Here is a 22515-nt window from a genome sequence, read left to right as displayed (position 1 = left end):
AAGTAGAATATATTCAGTTTTGCATAAAGTTCAAAACTGTAAAAAGATGAAGATGAAGATGAAGTACATCAAACTGTGACAATACCATCGGTAGGAAAAGCCAGAGAAGAATAATATGATATTCATAGTACAATATAGATGATTATGCAAGATTGTGGGAGCATATTTCATACTCGTATAAATACTAAATAACTTTCAAAGCAGAGCTACTTTGTTATAGCTTTCATTCCTTTATGGTAATTTATAAAATAAAATAGCATTTATCTTGAATATATATTTTTTTTCTTAAAAAATTAATAAATCAAGATAAAAGTTCTAATAAACTACGTCATCGTACTAATTTAATAAATATTTCATACACAATAATTATTAGAACATAATGTTCCTTTTTTAATACATCGGAAGCGATCACATTTAAGTCTATTATATTTACTATTCCAGAACATTCATTTTTGAACGTAACAAACAGGTGAGTACTGCTTTTCATGCTGAAAAAAAGGGCTATTAATTTCTAGGCAATTTGGCAAAAATTTGAAAACCCATATAATTCAGTACACCGAAGTTTTATTGTGGAAATTTCTGAGGAAAAAATATATATCAAGTAAATGACGTTGCCACTAGCGTGGCACTCCATTTATCTAAAGACCTGATTTCTACTTGCAACTACAAAAAAACTTTCTTATACAGTTGAACAATGGATTGTCGCTGCCGAATTCTCTGACGGATCATCTAAGCCTGTGTGACTATTTTAATGAGATTGATATATCTGGTATGACAGAAGAACGCGTCTTTTTTTCTAGGGAGACTTTTAATCAAATTGTGCTGTGACGAAACCGCTGTGACGTGAGTTAGATACAGAATAATGCAACGCGAGACTAATATATCCTACTGAAATTAAAAATTTCTCAACGTAAGACATGAAGACCTTCATTCTAAAAATTGAGTGATTTAGTTTCAGTAAGAATCAGATGCTATAGTGGACTTCAATACAATAACAAAATACATAATAAAAGCGGTTTCAATTTATTTTAGAAATAAAAATTGTTATTTTGCAGAGATATTTCTTAATGAAATAAACTATAAAACAACAGTTTGCAACAAAATCTGTTTTACAAAGTTGGTATAATTTTATATTATATACATAACATTTTAACAACCGCTGAAAATATTTTCTAAAGAATACGACAAAAATGATTTATTATACAATACATTAAAGCAAATAGGGATAATTATATAGTATAATTATAGTGATGCAATGATTTAAATTTATAATTCTCATGAACTTAGATTGATTAGGTCTATTAATACTATATTAGATATTAAAAATTATTATTATTTTGAATAATTTTAATAGATTATAATGTTAAATGCGTAATTCTTTAATATGTATGGTAACATTGAGTACTTTGTAGCAAATATATTAAATGTTTAAGAAGGTTTATATTATATACATAAAATTTTAATAACCGCTGAAATTATTTTCTAAAGAATAGGACAAAAATAATTTATTATACGATACATTAAAGCAAATATGGATAATTATATTGTATAATTATAGTGATGGAATGATTTAAATTTATAATTCTCATTAACTTAGATTGATTAGGTCTATTAATACTATATTAGATATTAAGCAATTTTAAATAATTTTAATAGGTTATAATGTTAAATGCGTGATTCCTTAAAATGTATGGTAACATTGAGTACTTTGTAGCAAATATATTAAATGTTTAAGAATGTTTATATTATATACATAAAATTTTAATAACCCCTCAAATTGTTTTCTAAAGAATAGGACAAAAATAATTTATTATACGATACATTAAAGCAAATATGGATAATTATTTTGTATAATTATAGTGATGCAATGATTTAAATTTATAATTCTCATTAACTTACATTGAAAAGGTCTATTAATACTATATTAAATATTAAGCAATTTCGAATTATTTTAATAGGTTATAATGTTGACTGCGTAACAGTCCTGAATATGTACGGTAATATAAAGCATCTTTTACGAACTATATTAAATGTTTATGAATGTTTATCGAGAACGGCGATACCCTTTTAAATCTTAATTTTCAAATTACAATCATTTTACTATCCAAAATTTAAATTGACGATGCATGATAAAAATTTTAAGAATTTAAAGACCATTTATAAATGGGTCTAAATATGTTTAAGAGCGGATATACTAATATTGGCACATGTGTATAATTCAGATTATAGATGGACTTACAATATAAGCCACCTATGGGGCCAGGTATAGTTTTCGTATATGCATTAATTGCATTTTTTTTTATTGTATATTCAAAATACTAGTCCTCGCTCAACTTGAGTGAAATGTTTATATCACACTTTAAAAATGTAAGGAAAACAAATATATTAATTGTATATTATAAAATATATATATTCAATAAATATATGAAAAGAAATGAATAATAAAAAAGGCGATGGATATGAAAATTGTACTAAAAAACATTTTCAATCTTAAGGAAATAATAGCTATATCTTGATGTCAGTATCCACGAAAAGAGTAACTGATATTCCAACCATTAAATTATTCAACTTGCACCATTCTGTATTCTGACGAGAGGGCATATAGTTAACCAACCCAGATACTGGGAAGACCCTCAATTTAAAAATAACTATATGAACTGTTAAGACCGAAAACAGGCTTAGAACTCATCAACATATCTTAGGTAGTCTCTAATGAACTTCTTATACTAAGCAGAGAGAAAGACATCAAAATTCTCTGCAGATTTCTGACAGAACATTGTTGGTTAAGGTAGTATTCAATGAAATTAGGATGTCAGAGATTAATATTTCCTGATTTACCGATACGGATCTTAGCGCATTCTCTGTGAACGTTCTTAACTAAGCAGCAGTAGACTTGTTCAGCTGGCGGAAAAGACTCGTTACACCTTACAACTTCAATATAAATGCTAAAGTTCATTAAAAACTTAACTTAATTAAAACAACTGCAGTTAGTTACTAGTTAGATCACTTACATCCTGATAACTAGTATTTCTAAATATGAAATACATATTAAAAACAAATAATATATATTTCCAGCCAATATAATGCAACTGATGTATCTATTATTTTTTCATATGCTCATAAAAGTTAATAGATTTTATTATATACTATAAAATGAATATAAAATGCATAAATTTTACTCTTTTTAAAGCCGAAATAAAGTAAAATTGCGGAGGTTGTTACGCCATAAACTATCCAAGAATAAAAAATCCTTCACACAAAAAACATATGCGAATGGCTCAAAGGAAAAGGGTTGAGTTTTTTCCTTCAGGCGAACTGAATAAAAATATAAATCCTTTTATGTCGATGAAAGCAATAAAAATTATTTTATTTCCATTTTCAAAATTTATTGAAGGGTTCTTTTTGCAGTGCATATTAAGTAATTTTATTTTATTATAAATTATTTTATTTGCATAATTTTCTTTATTGAGTTTTATTTTTGTGTTCAGTAAATACATAAGTCAGAATAATGAAAAATTTTTTAATACATTGTCCTTATGTTATTATTTTTATTTAATAAAAATTATTTTAAAAAAATTACACATACTTTATGTTTCCACGGTATATCTTTATTTATTGTTTTCTCTGGAATCTGAAAATTAAATAAAAAAATAATTTTAATAACGCATTTATATTTATTTTAAAATATTAATATAATTGTTTAAAAAAAATTCCTTTATATTTTTTTTAAAATATTAATATAATTGTTTAAATAAAATTCCTTTATAACCGATGAGAATTTTTTAAAGCGGTCATTTTATGACTTATTATGAATATAAAAAGACTCGAAACAAAGCGAAAAAAAGTGACTAAATTTAAAAAAAAAATACTTTCACAAAATAAAAAAAATTAACGCTTACAAAAATTTTCCGACAAAAATTTATTTTATGAATATTAGTAGATAAATTCTAAAAATTAAAAAAAAAATTATAAAATAAGAAAAAATATTTTAAACATAGAAGGATGATACAACCACATCTCCTTGATAGTTTCTTCTAACATTGTTAATATCTCCAGTTGCAATATCAGAGAAAAAGGATAGCATTTCTCTGTAATATCAAAGAAATAGACTAAGTGGATCCCTAAAGGCAATATTATGCAGAATGTCATGAGCACTTCAAAATTGACTCTTTCAGGCTATGACGAAAATGTCAAAATTTTTACTATTACTTTTCTACGTTTTGGTTGTGCCTAAACTTTAAAAAAATATATACATACATACAACACGGCTTTGACTCTAAGCTTGAGTTTAACCGAATTTAAACCGACATTTATTTGTTTCTCTTACTCTCAGTTTTTTAGCATTAGCATTTAAAGCAACAACTATTCTAATTTTGACGTGGCCATGAGAGTCTATATAACATGGGTTCAAGTTATCCTTCTATTATAAATGTCTATATATAACATCATTGTCGCACTGTAGTCCAGTGTTATTTTTATATTTATGACGTTATCACTTTCGCCCTACAAGGCATTGTTTTTTTTATTTAACAAAATGTCTTTATTGAGTCGCTTGAAATTAAAGCCTAACAATAAGTTTTAGAATCTTTAAAACTAATAACATTATATTACAACTTCTTTGATATACCATACATACTACAATGAATTATAAAATAAATTGTAAGTTATTTTAAGGGGTCTCTGAATAAGTAGCCAGGTCTTATTTATATCAAATACCACGACGCATATGTTGAATTAAACAGGATAATCTTTAGAAAAGCAGAATGTCAGGTCTAGCATTCCGTTTTAGTACAGAGCAATATTAGTTTTATTATTACTAAGAAACTCTGCCCACTGTGAGCGTCACTTGTCAGCCCTCGTTGCATTCATGCGTACTCTTTCATATTCAACAATAAAATTCTCTAGAGTGGTGATCAAAGAACTTCAAAACTAGTCATATAAAAATCTAATAACATAAAAAAACTTACTAAGGTAAAAACTGTTCTTTATGGAGTCTACAATAGGTTTGAGGTGAATCCTAAGAATCAGCGTTATAACCTATATAACTTAAGTACTGCAGGTTACTAATATTCTTTATAAGTTCATAAGTTCCAGAGTTGTCTGCCAAAAGTTGAAGTTTTTCACCTTGCATTAAATTGTATTTGTAGTTAGATTTCAAAAACTATTTGAATATTATCTAATAATATTAGACTCTATGTGTATATTTCTAATTGTGATTTATTATCTTATTTACGTTGAAATTTTTTTTTACCTAAAAAATGATTTTGAATGGCGTTTACAAACTACAAAAAATCATTACAACTACAATTCAAAATCTGTATAGTGTAGATATCTAGATTCACAAGATATATTCAATGCAAAGCCATGGCAAGAGCATACAGGAAGCTTCTTCTATCACGGCATAACTGACACTTTCAAAAGTAAACTCAAACAAACTGTATTCGCACATAAGACAAATCTGCAGTGCGGCACAGCACTATTTTAGATAAAATCTATCAGATACAAGTACAATTAAGCACAATTAGTGCAAAATACGAAGGCTGAAAATTGTGTAAAAATATTTTAATTGCTCTTAAAAACTGTAGCTTATATAAAAACAAAAACAGAAACAAAAAAAAACTTTAATTTATTAAAAAATAAAAAAATTTGTAATATATGCAAAAATGAACTTAAATGAAATGCTTAGTTGTTGTAGAGAAGTGCAGTTGAATGAAAACATTAATATAATTAAATAGATACGAGCAAAAAGAATACAAAACAGAGGACGACTTGTTGAGGCTAGCTTAGGTTAAGAATAAATTTATATATAAGTTTATAGATATGTGTATTAAAAAAATTTTGAAATTAAAACGAAACAAAACAACAATTTAAATATGTAAATAAACAAATTAATGCTGTCAGCACTTCAACACCCAAACGGCAAAAATTTTTTGGATTGGTCTACGAACCTCAACAATTTAACAGAAATTCTGTAAATTTTTTTTTTTTTTTTTTTCATTTGCATTCGAGTGTCAGGCTGAGAATGGCGGGCGACAGCCTACAGGGGCGTCTTTATTTGGGTTAAAATTGTTGATTTTGCAGCAAACAGTAGCGAAGAACTGAGCAAATAAACAAAGCAACAAATTGAAATGTTCAGAGTACATAAACATGACAATTGGATTAGTTTGAGGTTAGTTTAAAGTAAACATTTCAGAATAAATTGAAAAATTACTCATACTGCAAACAGTTCATCAAGGCAATTGGCATCGCGGCACAATACAATATAAAAGGGATTAATTTTATCACCGGACGCGACTGCAATCGTCAATGACGACTGCCACGGCGGGCAAAGCAAGTGAAAGGAGCAAACATCATTAAAAGTTTTAATTTGGAAAGGATATATGTCCAATGGATAAACACTAATTACTGTTTTTGTTAACCATGGATACGATTTTAATTACTTGAAAAGAAAGTTGAAAGCTAGAGAACGAAAAACAGATGAAAAGGATTAAATGAGAAGGATAGAAATAAAGATTTACAAGTTAATTGGAAGGGATTTCGTTTTGAAGTTGTGCTAAAAAAAAATTCAGCTACTTTATTAAGAAATAAATTATTCAATTTAAAGCTATAAATAATAGCCGTAATTTTTAGTGAAGGGATATACAGCCAACATACCCCCAAAATGTGGATATATTCCAACCATGAGTCATCTTATAAGCTGCTACAAAAATCCAACCAATGACACCAGCCTTTTCAAAGCCATCAAGAAAAGCGACTTCAAAATATTATAAAGCTAATCCTACCCAAAAATATATTAAATAACATTTAGATATAATTCTTAACAGGGCGAAGGACCTAGCAGTCCAATTCCTTATTCTTAATTAACTTTAAACTTCTTTTTAGTGTTAACTCACAAATAAATAAACACATTTTTAGTAACTTATTGTATTTTTAGTAACTTAGTATAATTACTTACTATTTTAATACTAATAAATTACTAATTTGTAACAATTACACAAAGACAAAACAAATATAGTCTTAAAACTTAGAAAAACATAGGACAAAACATAAACATAGAAAAAAAACATAAACATAGAAAAATATGCACATGGAAAAAACATAAACATAAAGACAACATAAACATAAAATCAACATAAACATAAAAAACATAAGCATAGAAAAATATAAACATAGAAAAAACATAAATATAGTAAAAACATAAACATAGAAAAAACATAAACATAGAAAAAATATAAACATAGAAAAACATAAACATTGAAAATATATAAATATAGAATAAAAAACATAAACATAGAAGAAAAAAACATAAACAGAAGAAAAAAACCAAACTTAAAAAAATATGAATATAGAAAAACGCATAAATATAGAAAAAAAAAAACAAATATAGAAAAAAAAACAAATATAGAAAAAAAAACAAATATAGAAAAAAAAAACAAATATAAAAAAAAATTAAATAAAAATCACATAATTTTTTAAAAACTATCAACGATGTATCTTTCAGCTCTCTCTTATATCTCTCTTATTTTACAAAAATAACTCTGACTTTATAGTAATCATTAAAATAGACAAAATATTTCACATCCTTTGTTATTTCAGAAACAATTTTATTAATTTATAAATTTTAAATTTTTTTTTTATACAATTTCTTTTATTTATTGATTGTAATTACTACATTTGAATTGTAGACTTCCAGGATTAAAAATACATATATACTTGTTCTCAAAATTGATAAGTCTGATCAAAAAATCTATCCTCTGAACAGAACAGCGAAGATTGCAATATAAATAATACAAAACAAAGACAATTTTTATCCCAGAAGAGTGCACTTAAAAGCCAAAGATTGGTAGTTCAATACGAAGTTATAATATATATTTATTTAAGACAACTCTTAATCCAATACGCTTTATATGTGATTTTAAATGAAAACTGAGAGTTGCCATATATTTGAAGCATAGTGAGTGAAAATGAATGTAAATTATTAAATCATTTTTCTTGAAAAATTAAAAAAAATTAGTGTTAATGTGTTAATTTAAATGAGATGCAAATGTGAATCTATACAAACAACAACACTTAATGTCATAACCAAAAGTAGCTTTCAATTTTCAAACAAGTCACACTTGGACTATTAAGTGTCATTGACACATTAAATAAATAACGTTAACGTAAATAAAGTAAATGTTTCAGTATTTCACTTGCTAAGTTAAATTCAATTTAAAAAGTGATTTCATACGAAAACCGCCCACAAAAACTTAAGTACGCTGTACCTATGTAAATACATGAAAGTTTAACAAAATAATAATAATAACCGTACGTATAAGATTTAAGGTAGAATGAAAAAATCAATCGATCAAAATATTTACTTGGGGACTTATGCCACCAACCACTTTTGAGTTTCAAACTCACACAAAAAACTTTACTTATTGCCACCAACAAAGCCAACGCTTCTATCGAATCACTCATTCGGTCATACTGTCAGAAATAGAGTACAGTATCCACACTTTGAAAGTACCTGCAAGTTAGGAAAACCAGAATTTGTAACACCCCTTTAAGCCGTTTCGATAGAAGAACTCCCAGAGCCAACAAGAAAACTCAAACGCAACAAATACAATATATAAAACCAAATGCGTGTAATGTACAAAACTCACACGCAAATGTACTTGTGACAAAACCCAGTTTTGGTATTAAATATATGTAACTGAAGGAACACCAAACCTAAAAACGTATAACGTTCAGGTCTTCCAGTACTACAAGCACATGTTCCACTAGTCGCCTACGCAAAGTCTCCTACTCTAAATTTTGAGCAGTAAGTTTGTCAATTGCACGCACGCATTAACCCACCAACAGAGCACCAGAAAACTTTGAAAAATTGACGTCAAAGTGGTAATACACCAAAAAAAATATAAGTATATATATTATAAAAAAAAAAATATATATGTTATATACATATAAAACAAAAATTTATATATAGAAAACTTTGAAAAGATACAGAAAATAAGCTAGTAAATAGCTTAAAAATGGATTGCAGTGCCACAGGATTCGATGCGATTTTCTATGGTATTAGCTTGGTTTTTACGCAATGGTACAATCGAGAACTTTATTGCAAAAAGGATAATGACTCTTTCCGTATTTCCCGTATTTTGCAACATTAATTCCTGCTTCTTTCATTTCATTTTATAATTTGATTTTATTCTTAACGATACAATCTAGTAACAAGCATATCCTGTAGAGACCCACAAATATGCTTTAGGGACATGCACGAGCAACAAGCGCTACGTAATCGCATAGTTTTCAGTTACAGAGCAACTAAGCACCATAAGAATAATAAAACAAAATGAAATAAAAAGAAAGAAAATAAAAAAAAAATAACTACAAAAAAAACAAAAATAGACAAAAAAAAATAGAAAAATAAAATAAAAATGGAAATAGAAATAGAAATAGAAACAGAAACAGAATTCAATATAGAACTGTAGTCAACTGCAGGATTCGTACGTAGTACACGTGTGTTTCTGACAGGAAGTGCCAAAAGTGGGAGTGTTGTTGTAGTTCTATTGTGCGCCCCATATATGTTCATACGACGTGCCATACTTTATGTCAGCAACAAATGAAATTGTTCGCATTTTGTTCATGAGTTTCTGTGACAATGTCATAAAGGAGCGCTGGAGAGGGTGCGCGCTGGAGCAAATGGAACACTTAGGTACATTACGAATGAAAATGAGAATGAAATTTCATACTTTCAAGTTTTTTTTCCTGCTTGTCATTTTTATCTAGAAAGTTTCGTACTGGTGTAAAATTGAGTTAACATGTTGGTTTTAACAAAACTTGATTAAACTGCTCTTACGCATATATAAATCATATACATAGTAGTATAGTAGAATGTTGTGGAAAAAAGATTTATGTAAAAAAAAAGAAAAAAATTTCTCTTTAGAATCCAAGAAATTCAATCACTCAAGACTATTAGACTTTGGAATAATATTTAAATATACAGAGAATGGTTTATTAGTGCTATACATCACACATATTATTTATCTGTATAAATAATTTTTAAATATTTAAATTTATAAACAAGAATACTATACGACTTTTAAATTTGCTACTAATAGTATCTATAATGTAGTTGTAGAGGGTAAGTAATTTCCATTAAGATTCACTGATTGATTTGGGTTCAGTATTGTTTGAAAAATCACTATAGAAATTACTAAAATTTATTTATAAAAGTAATAAAACTATTCGGGCCACATTTACGAGCTCGAATAGAATTACGAAAAATTTATGATCCACATAGGCGATCTACAGACCTGACTATAAGTTTAACAAATCACTATATAAATTGTTTAAATTAATTACAAAAAATTATGTCCGTTTTAGCGAAAGAAATTAATTTCTTAATATAAAGTATTGTTTTCAACAGAGAGGTTTTTATAGAACAGTAGTAAAATTGCAACAACAAAAATTTTTTTTATTATTTTTTTAATTAATTGAATTTTTCACTTACTGAAAAGCTATTTTCGTACTAGAAATTTTGTTAATTTTTAGTAAAAGTTCATAACACAATCTAGCCTGAATAATAAATGTATTTAGGCTACATTTCATGGGCTACAAAAAATTTATGATTCACATAATCGACATACAGACCTGACTATATGGAATTAAGTTAAAAACTTTGGATCAAATTGAAGTATTTTTCATATTATGTGTAAAACCTTTCAACAACTTTAATATACTATAACAAATAATGATGTAGTAAAACAAAGTCTCTATAAAAATCCAAACTACTCAATTGTACACTTTTCTAAAATAATAAAACTTTCTTATGGAATACTTTTTATAAATATTTGCATTTAAAGTATTCTAAAATTTAAACGAACCAAGAAAAATAAGTACTCTAAAAATAGTCTTGAAAACATAAGTGATGAATAACATGTTGTAGAGCAACTGCTATTCTTGATCAGTTTAGATTTTATCAAAACTGTATCTGAATTTATAAAATATCAGCCAAAATTTTTCTTGAAATTTATGCAATTGAAATTGAGCTATACAATTTATCGTTTCATAATTAAAAAATATAGTCATTTGTAATTTTAAGATGGCTTATTCACAAAAACGGGGCTTAAGTGCATAGAATTTATTATATTTGAGTTTTTCTAATAGAGCCATCTTGTGTAAAAAAGTATCAGTAAGATTTTAATTTTCTCAAAACGCATTTGACGATAAAAAAAAAATTGTTCAGTGAACGTTGAAACCATCTAAAACGCATATATCGAAGAGTTTTCCAAAAGACGATCTAAAAAACTACTTCCACATGCTATTTTGAGTATAATAAATAAATACTACAGAAAACAAAATTATTGTTATGTAGAAAAATCCTTATTTACTTTGGAACACACTTTATATATGTATATTAAATAACAAATATAAACATACTTCTACAGAAAAGAAGATAACATCGTTTTTGCTGCAAATTTTCTCTTTATATGTGGTTCTTGGATTTAAATTAAGCTGGCAAGATAAAGCATAAAGCGGTAAATTTAAATGTTATTGTAAGTAGTAGAAAAATAATATAAATAAAAATAAAAAAAATAATATAAATAAAAATAAAAATAGAAAAAAAAATATAAATAAAAATAAAAAAAATAATATAAATAAAAATAGAAAAAAAAATATAAATAAAAATAAAAACTAAACAAAAATAATATAAATAAAAATAAAAAGAAATAATATAAATAAAAATTAAAATAAAAAAAAGTAATATAAATAAAAATCAAAAAAAAATAATAAAAATAAAAATAAATAATATAAATAAAATTAATATAAATAAAAATTAAAATAAAAAAAAAAAATAAAAAAATTAAAATAAAAAAAAAAATAAAAAAATTAAAATAAAAAAAAAAAATAAATAAATAAAAATAAAAAAAATTTTTACAAATGGCTAATAAATGTTTAGATAGACTTAAAAGTTTTTGTAGAATACTTCTGTATACTTCTGTATCTGTTGTTACAATGAAAAGTTATTGGATTTAAAATTTTTCTAGTTGAAAGATTAAAAATAAAAATTTTATATTTTTATTTAGATATATGTTCAGTGCTTTGACACTGCCAGAATACCAGTTTAGAGTTGCCACAACAACAATAATAAATGTATATATTGACATTTTAATGGATTAATGTTAATGTCATACACATTCCATTAAATATTATAAATTTTTTAATACATCAAATACTTCAGGACAAGAACATAAGGATTTGTTTGGTCTTGGAAACATTTTTATAAGGATATTCTAAAGCAAATTGTGCTTTTTTACTCTCATTCCTTTTTTTCTCCTTGTCAGGATATCAAGATTAAGACTGTAATAAAAAAGGCTCAAGTAGCTTAAAAAAAATATAGTAAAATACTTAGAAATATTAAAAAAAAAATATAGTGAACATAAAGCAATCTGTGCTCTTGGAACATCTAAAAAAATATGTTTGGAATAAAAAACATAAAAGGAGCAGCTAAACTAAAACTTTTGCAGGTTAAGCAGTAATAAATTTTATGAAGAGCAGACCGAACAGAAGGCAAGTAAATTGAATTCCATGTTAATAAATTCAAACAAAACTTATAAAATTCTTAGTTACTATGGAGTCTACTATGGAGCAAGAACATTTATAAAGAAAAGAAAAAAAAAGAAAAATTCAACTTAAGTGAGTTTATTAAATTTAATGTTAATTCGGAGAATTTCTTTTCATAGAAATTTCAATTATATAAAATTACCAGAATTTTCCCATAATTATTTCATAATTTTGTTTTGTGAAAAGGGTAAGAGGAAAAGTTTGGATATAAGTTATAAAATTGAAAATAATTACTTTAGCAACAACATTAATAACATAAAAATTTTAACAAGAAATTAAAAAGAACTTCAGAAAGTAATTATATTAAGTATTAAGAAAGATAGGGAGTAAGGGGGCCAAGATTCAAGTGAAACCAATTATATTGGGAATACTTGTATATAGAAAAAAACTGAAGTAATTTTTTCAAACTAATTAAAAGTAAAAACCATCAAAAAAAAATAAATTTAAAAATAAGCACTTAAATCTAGCAATCATATTTTTATAAATAAGACATATAAAATATTTAATACAATTTATAACATAAAAATAAGTATGCTTTATATATGTAGATATTTTAAATCTTAAAAAGACTAATATAATATTTTTTAAAAATTATTATTAATAATAATAAGTTTTATTCGAAGAAATACCAAATTTATTTGGCAATTCTTAAACTTTTTTATCGGTTCTTATATTAAAATGAAAGTTTTATAAAACAGTTCTTGCTGCATTTATAAACCATGGAAATAACAAGTAAGTAAATTAAGAAATAAAACACGTAATTAAAACTTCATCTTCAATAAAAAAACATCAGAATAAGGTACGAAGTATTTCTGGAAAAGATATATCTCTTCACGTTGAAGAGAGTAGTAACTACCATAAATTCATGAATAGTGCACTTCACACTACATGAGTATGTGAAATCCTGGCTCTTGTTTGTTGTTTCTCAACTCTCTTACAAACTCTCTAAACTCTCTTAGCTAGAAAAACTAGTAAAAATCCCCTTATAAGCATTTCACATTATGCGAACTAATGTTTAGTCAGTGCTTAACCCTCTTAAATGTCAGCTGTTGATTACTTTTTACCTCTCTGACAACCTTTTGGTGCAAAAATGTAAAAAAACACCTTTTATATTTTCTCATAAATATTTGTTTTTCTTCCTTGTGCTCACTCCTATTACAATAGAATTATTGCAGAAATTTTCGCATTATCTCACATATTGCTTTAGCTACCTCTCACTATTCACATGTTTTTTTTTTGAGAGCACATATTGAATGTGAAGGCATATATTAGATTCCTTGTGAAGGAGCCTCAAGTTTATGATTTACAGTAGATATTGTAATCTTTTGCAGTATACCAAGACAAATCGTGTGATATTATAGCAGTATTATGCTGAAAATGTTTTAGTTGCCTTGCATAATTCACATATTCAACTCAAATTTCTAATTTGAGCAATTCTGAATATAACTCGAGAGACTCAAATATTAGCGAGCACGTAAGACATTATCCATTGATCTCAACATCATCGAGCAGCTCATACATCATCGAACAGCTTAAACATCATTGAGCAGTTCAAACATCATCGAGCAGCTCAAACATCATCGAGCAGCTCGAACATTATCAAACAGCTCTAACTTCATCGAGTACCATCGAACAACTCAAACATCATCGAGCAGCTCGAACAACATCAATCAGCTCGAACATTAACGAGCAACTCAAACATCATCGAGCAGTTCTAACATATTTGAACAGCTTAAACATCATCGAGCCGCTTAAACATAATCGGGTAGCTCAAACATCAACTAGCAGCTCAAACATTATGGAGCAGTTCTAACATCATCGAGCAGCTCAAATATTATGAAGCAGTTCTAACATCATCGAGCAGCTCAAACATCATCGAGTATCATCGAACAACTCAAACATCATCGAGCATCTCGAACAACATCAACCAGCTCGAACATTAACGAGCAACTCTAACATCATCGAGCAGTTCTAGCATATTCGAGCAGCTTAAATATCATCGACCCGCTCAAACATCATCGAGCAGCTTGAACATCATCGAGCAACTCGAACGTCATCGAGCTCAATTAGCATCGAGCAACTCAAATAGAATCGAGCCACTCGAAAATTATCAAACAGACCGAACATTATTGAGCAGGTTGAACATTTTTGAACATTTAAAGTACTCGAACTGAATATACAAATTCGCGTATACTCGAGTTGCTCGCACATCGTAATGTTCGAACCCTTTCAAGTACTAGTAAGTGTTCAAATATTAGAATTACCGACGATAATCGTTGACCAGATCTGAAGAATTAGTTTTATATCACAAACAAAAGTAGATATGCAACAATGGTTTTATCATAATAAATTAATTCATGCGTTATAATACATAATAATACTATTTGAACAAAGTTAATTTTTTGTGTGAATTAATTAATTCTTATTTAAATACGATTTTAAAAGCATTTAGCAGTTCAAAGTATTTTAAAGAAGTACATTTACTTTTTAATAACAAACATATTAATAAATTTATTAAAACTTTTATATTTTCTTGTGCTTTTTATTTAAATATTTTTAAACATAATTTACGATATTAACATTAAAATTCATAGATTTCTCTAATATCAGCTAATAATGTAATTGGTTTAAATGTAGTTATTTATTGATCCAAAGACATATATACAGAAATATATTTAAATGAATTGCAATTTAGATTAGTTGCAATACTAAACTAGCAAGTATTGTACATATATTTCACATTATTTTTGACCTCATATTGTCAAGTTAAAAATAAAAGGCGTCTTATTTTCTGTCGATTTATTTAATGAAATAAAAAATTGCATGTAAAACACATTGAACTCCACAAAAAAAGTTGCAACTACACGCGAAAAGTTGAAACGGAAGAATTACGAGAAAGAGAAGCAGTTTGACCCGATTTAAGCTGCATTAACGTTGCTGCTGCAACTTTGTTGCAAGTCAGCAACTTCGTAAGTCACAACAGCAACATGTCCAGCAACACAAATGGAAACAAAAACAAAAACTGATAAAAAATGTGGCAAGTGCAATTATGGCAGACAGAATCGCAGACTTGAAGACGACAACTGAGAATGAGTGCAATTAAAAATACATAAAAACCGACTTACACGACATTTCATACACACACACACACACGTACACGAACACATACACACCATCGACGCATACTATATGGTTGCAGAACAAGGGTATTATTTATTTCTCTCTCTCTTTTTCGTTTGGCCATTCTTTTCACTTTAAACCCACGTACTGCTTTATTAAATAATTATCAAAAATTTTATATTAGAGAAGACACATTAGACTGATTTAACCATCAGTAATTGTTGGTTATTAATGTCCAATAAAAACTATATATGTATTCCCTATCATATATAAAAATAGTTCATTTAGTGTCAGTTTTCACTATATTTTTTTATCTAAAAACTTCGGTGACTCTTAAACAAATTTTAGGGCATTACTAGCAAAAGCGTTTTCATGGAATTATTATTCTTACTATTATTATGACAGACCCAGTTTCAACACGACATATACGATCTATAACTTGTTCCAAAAAAATTATAAAAAATCTTAACATTTTGGATGGACTTAAAAGCATATCTGCTTTGAGTATTTCTGTCATCCATCAGTAAGTTACTCTTTACCTTCTTAAAAGTGATTTCTTACTTAGCCATATAATTTGAAGAGACAGGAAAATTATTTTATTTAGGTCTACCTAGTGTAAATATGCAGGATAATCTGTATGATCAGTATAACAAAAACTACAAATAAACATAAGACTTTAATAACACTACTTTACAGCGAAATGTCAAGTTTTAATGCAACTATATTTTGGCCCACTAAACTCGAAAATCGTATTAAAAAAATTTGGTTCTATAGGTTCTTTGACTTAGCTACTAACACCTGAATGAAGTATACACTCTTCAGCTATATATTCTGCTACTATCTATATATGATGTCCTTGCTTATGGATCCATAAAAATTTATATTAATAATTATTTAAAAAACGTAACTATACGTCCGTACAGAGTGTAAATATGTTTTAAACAATATTTCACAAGAACTCTATGTAATACCCAGATATATTCAATGACTTTAACTATTATGTATAAACGAAGTCTAACTATTAGATAAGTTGACAGTAAAAATAGAGAACTTTAAAATCCTTAAAAAAATTGTGTTATATTCTTTCTGTACTTTTAGAAATATATAATTTGGATGATACATTTTGGAACTATTGAATAAAATAATGTGCAATATATGTAATCTGTAGGGATGTGAAGAAGTTTATTTTCCTCTTTATATGTCAAATGAATAAAATTAAAATTTATAGAAATTTTTTTAGTGACAAGCAAAATTAAGGGAATTCTTTTAAATTCTGGTACTTTAAAGTAATTTGAAAATTTTTCTGAAGCGTTGCAGATTATGCTGGATGTCAGCTAGATCTCTACCGGAGTTGAAGACTCCAAAAAAAGACTTTGTATATATTTATATAAAAATAAATAGAAATCTAAAATTGTTGAAGTTATTCGAATAAATTATTTTCGAAATTTACAAAGCTTATGGTGTGGTGTTTTTTCAACTACAGTCTTTTTAAGACACACACTATATTTCGGTTAATAGACCATCCATCTCATATAGTTTTTCTTAATTAAAACAAAGAATCAGATTCTCTATTTAGATAGTTTAACTCCAAAAATTCCTGTATTATTATAGAGTTTGATGGGTTATTTGTTTTACAGAAGTCAATATTATTAATAGGCGATCTCTAAGGTCTCTAGGAGCTGATATTATACGAGTCTCTTGAGCAGTATTTTTTCTAGCGCATTTAGAATTTTTAGTAATAATTTTAAATATTCCAAAATTAACAACAGTCTTTTTGACAGCAAATATACAATTACTCAGAAGCTTTTGGTCTATTTAGAATGTTAAATCAATATTCGAATAGATCAAGGAAGTACTACTTCAAAGATGTTACCCTGATTTTAGCTACTTTGGATTAACTTATAATTTAATTCCATACATTTTGGACCAATTTTTTACCTTTTGATGTTAATGTTAGCACTAACAAATAAAAAAAAACTGTGGTATTTAAAGTCACACGAAAATCTCAATTTCAAGACAAACCACATGACAGACAAACCTGCATTTCGGAACGGCAGCAAAGTTATGGGTGCACTTGCCGCAGCAAGTGCCGCATGCGGCAATAATTTTCGGTCAATGAACTCAAACAAAAAAATTAAATTATATTTATTTTAAAGTTTTTTTAAGCATTTTTTAAAAATGGAAAACTTATTTCTGGTTGGAAAATGAAAAAAAACTCATGCAAACGCCAAAAATAGCAAAACAATGGCAAGTTTTCCACAACTAAGTTTGTTGCATTGGCGGCTTGGTATTTGGGTTGCTGATTCGCCAGTTTGGTGGTTCGCTGGTTTCGATAGTTTAGCGGATTGGTTGCGCTTCGGTATCGCAGACAGCCAACGCTGCTTTAGATGAATTGCCATAATTTGTGAGTTTTCCAATTTGTGTGCCCATACATTTCATGTTAAAATTATGCATGCGAATAAACTTAAGCAAAACCAACGGCACAGAACAGCAATGCAACTTGTATTGCAAAAAAAAACAAAAAAAAAAAAGATACTTAATAATCATAAACCAAAAATAAGAAATACAAAATTGACAAAAAAAAAATTATGTAATGTGGAAAGCAAAAAATATTACAAAATAAGACATTAATGATATAAATATATAATATGTGTGTTATTCATACCCACGAAAATAAACATTTCTTGGTTATCTGCATAATTATGGAAGCGAAATATTTTCGTTTTTAATTAAAAGTTGTATACTTTGATTGCACTGAAAGAAATTAATTGCAGATCGGCAGTGTTATTCCATGGCAGAAATGCAAATTACCTACCAAAAATAAATACACAAGCCATACCGCAACATGCTTTCCTTATGGCTTCATAGGAGTGATGGAAGCAATATATGTACGGTACAGATTGCTAAGAAGAGCAAGGGGTTTCATGAGAAAAACCGTCTGTCCTTTGAGCGGGCTGGTTCGCTCAATCTTAACGAGGAAGTTTAAATTTAACTTTTATGCAAATATTGTTTATTATTTTGCATAATTTTTTTTAGTTTACTTAACACAAAATGTTTTCCAACAAAATGGCATAAATGCAAGAGATAGTGCTTTGGTCCATGAATTGAAAAAAGTCGTACGTTTCAGTATACCATATTCCTGTACAAGCGAAAGCCGTACAACATTTTAGTCTATTCTTGCTTTCCTCAAATGACTTTTTGACTTGGTACTCAAAAAATATATCTAGCCGGATAAATTTCTCTGGCTTCCTTACTATTTAGAATACATTTGGAAGTAATATCATTATTCTTCCCTTTTGCTTGATGAAACGCGAGTTAGAATCTAAAGTACCAATACTCTCAATAGTGTCTGTGACCACTTAAGTGATCCATTGTAACAAGAGCTCCGTTAAATTCTCATAATCTGTTATTCAGATTTATTTAGAGAAGTATAGTTTGAAGGCCAGCATATTTTTCTACTAGAGTATATAGCGCATCTGATTTATATAATTCGTGTAAATACTACAGAATAAAACAGAAATACAGAATGAAGACAGAAAATTATTTTTTTTCTATACTTATTTTTTTTTAAATACATATATATTTATTTATTTATTATATATTCTCTTACAATGAGACTAACAATAAGCTTTAAAATCTTATCACTAATCACATAATATTAAAATTTTTATTTTATTTTAACTATACATTATATAATATGAATATTATATTATTACCTTATATTATGGACCTGACTTAAATCAATGCGTTGAATTTCAATGCAATGAATGTTAAGTGGTTTATTAAGAAAAGAATGAAACTTTATCAGATCACTTAGAAAAGAGTGAGGTTTTCGCTTGCAATTATTGAATTTTACTTAATAGCTAGACGGTCAGCTATTTTTAGACGGGAAATAGTGGATGGAAGTGCGAGATTCCTAGTTGAGGAGTTAACATATTCTATAAGCCATTTTTTGTATTTTTTTTCTTACATTTTCTATTTCAGTTTTAACTAAAGGAATTTGTAGATCGCGATGAATGCGTTCATTCCTAACATACCATGGAGCACTAGTGATTGTTTTCAGTATTTTTGACTGAGCTCTTTGAATAATTCAATATATGAAGCAATAGCATTACCGCATAGCTAAATACCATAAGCCCATATTGGTTCTATGATGCTGTTATACAAAAGTACTTTATACTCTTAGTATAGGGAGGATCTGTTATTAATTAAATCTTCAATTTTTCAACTCCCAATGTCTTAAAAATGGTTCTTCCTATAAATAGCTTCAGTGAGACACCGATTTTAACATATCTTTTAATTTTATAACTAACACAACCCTTTCTGTTACCTACTACATTCACTACAATGAATCATCAATCCACATTTTTTAAAAAAACAATTTATTTTAAATTCATTTTTAGATGTGAACTACAAAATCTTCTTTACTAAAATATAAAAAGGAACTGTTTAAAATCTTAAATGAAATGTTAAACGAACACCAACGTAAGTAGGTTTAGAACCAACACATTCACGGTTGATTTAATATCACCTTGGCGAAAAATACTACAAACATGAAATAGTACCGCATATACTTTTTGAAGACTACAAACAGGCAATTTTTAGTCCAAACAGGCAAAATTCTGAATACTATAGCATGTATTCCTATTTAGGGGCTTTTAACGCATATTTTAGTTTATAATAGCCCAACTTAGTGACCTTTCAAGTAATCTCTGAAGTTACAAGAGACAGAAAGCTTATCGACGTTCTTATTCATAATAAAGTTCCCCCTTTGGGAAATCGTGAATATAAATACTCATTCGTACTAGCTATTCATAGACGATGGATGGCAGTAAATTCCTAATAAACGACGGACTGCATGAAGCAATAGATGTTACTGCAAAAGCTTAGACCTTCTGAAATGTAGGTCACTCTTCAATAAAAAACTATATACGTAATACAACATATAAATATATACGTATTTACGAAACAATAATAACCGTAGCAGTTACTTATGGCTCGGGAACCTGGACGATAAAAAAAGCAAATAAAAAAATCTTTTTATTAATTTACTTAAAAATCCAAACATTGTAAGATTTATTAAAGCGCATAAAATTTAATGGACCATCCATTTTGTATTTTCAATGCTTAATCTTTCTATAACACTGATATCAACTGAAAATAAGATGGGAATACAATATTTAGAAAGATATAAGATTCCTTCAGTGCCGAGGCACAAATTGCCCGACTCTCATGCCGAAATTTGAACCGACATATTGTTTTTTCTCTTGCTCTTAATTTTATAATTTGCATTGAAAACAATATATAAGAAATCATTTTTAAAGTATTATAAGTTTCTTTTGATATCGTGTATCTTGGTAATATTGCAACTGAACCGCCACTGATACAGAATTTTTTTTGTTACTCGGACCAAAGAATCACCTCCCAAAATTGAAGTAGTATGAAACAAAACACTCTCTCTCTATGTTAAATTAATGCTATTATGTACCTCTTGATAAGAAGATATATTATTTTTTATATAATTCTCAATTGGTTTCCTTACTAACGTATTTATATACGCATCAAAAAATTATTGGATCATGATTTTCATATTAGTATATAAAATTAGTGAGATATTCTTTTCTATACGTTTAGACGAACATGGTTTGATTTCGAAATAATATATTGTAATAAACTGAAAATTAATACTTATGATGTGAACAAAAAAGTATATTTAGTATATATATTATTTTGTCCTTTTTTTTTGAATTTGTTGAGATCTTTAAAACATCTATTTGAGGCTTGCAACCAACAGATCAAATACCGTTATATATATATTATAAAACCTAGGAAGTGGGTTTATAACTTATTTTTATTGTTTGTAGTTAGAACCATTTTTTTTACGATTGAGATTAGAGCTAAATAGTTGAAAATAGCTAAACTCCTTTTGGTTATTGTGTTATGTTCAAACCTATCGTCACCAACTATTTCAAAGATTTTGCTTCAAAATTTTCAACAACAAGTTCGATGGTAGATAATTTGAATATTTTTTCTAGAGCGGCTGATGAAGTAGTTTTTTAGTCTCGCTGGATTTTTTGCATATATGCCTGTATGTGTGTATATATGTATGTATGTATGCTGAAGACGTTTTTAAAAAGAATTAAACCTTATAAGAATTGTAAATAACTTCTGTAAGGATGTGTAGCGCTTAACAAGGCCTCAAATACTACTATTCCCCAGCTGGTAATTGCACAAATCCAAGCTCTGAGAAGACTTTTCAAGCTATCATGGTACATTAGGACGAATGATTTTCTCAGGGACCACAAGATTCATACGTTCAAAAAATACATAAAGGACAGAGCCTTAACATTATTTACGAACACTGACAGGCTTACCAACATCGCGTTATTGAATCTCAAAATGGTTACAGGCTCCTCGGGATCTGAGATCAATTATTGCTTAGTCTGATGAAGTGATATTGCTTAGTAAATAACATATTTTTAATAATTTGACCAGTGAAGTTCATATATTTATATATTGTTAATTAAATATTATGAGCTATATTTATTTGATATATTTCAGTGAAGAGCGTAAGTTTAAGTAAAGGAATGTAGAAAATATGTTATATCGATAAAAATATAAATTATTTATATATATATAATATCTTAAATTAATTTTAAAAACTTATATAAAGTAGTAGTTTACGGATATGCAATTTTCATATCAAAATAATGAAAAAAAATATTATTTACTTTTCATAGATGAGCGGCTACTTAATTTATAACACAATTTTGTATTACGTAAGCATAT

The 22515-nt window shown here is 27.4% G+C and overlaps 1 protein-coding gene across 2 annotated transcripts in view; it reads right to left on the bottom strand.

The window, feature by feature from the left end:
* Positions 1–3626, bottom strand: part of LOC119687976 (GTPase-activating protein skywalker) — a 104522-nt gene extending 100896 nt beyond the window's left edge. For both annotated transcript variants that reach the window (XM_038102549.1, XM_038102551.1), the window contains exon 1: positions 3587–3626. The gene's annotated coding sequence lies outside the window, so the exon portion shown is untranslated. The remainder of the gene's footprint in view (positions 1–3586) is intronic.
* Positions 3627–22515: the final 18889 nt, after the last annotated feature.

The sequence above is a fragment of the Teleopsis dalmanni genome, chromosome X (assembly GCF_002237135.1).
Source record: "Teleopsis dalmanni isolate 2A chromosome X, ASM223713v2, whole genome shotgun sequence".
Lineage (NCBI taxonomy): Eukaryota > Metazoa > Arthropoda > Insecta > Diptera > Diopsidae > Teleopsis > Teleopsis dalmanni.
Note: the sequence above shows the minus strand (reverse complement) of the source record. Positions and strands in the feature narration are given on the sequence as shown.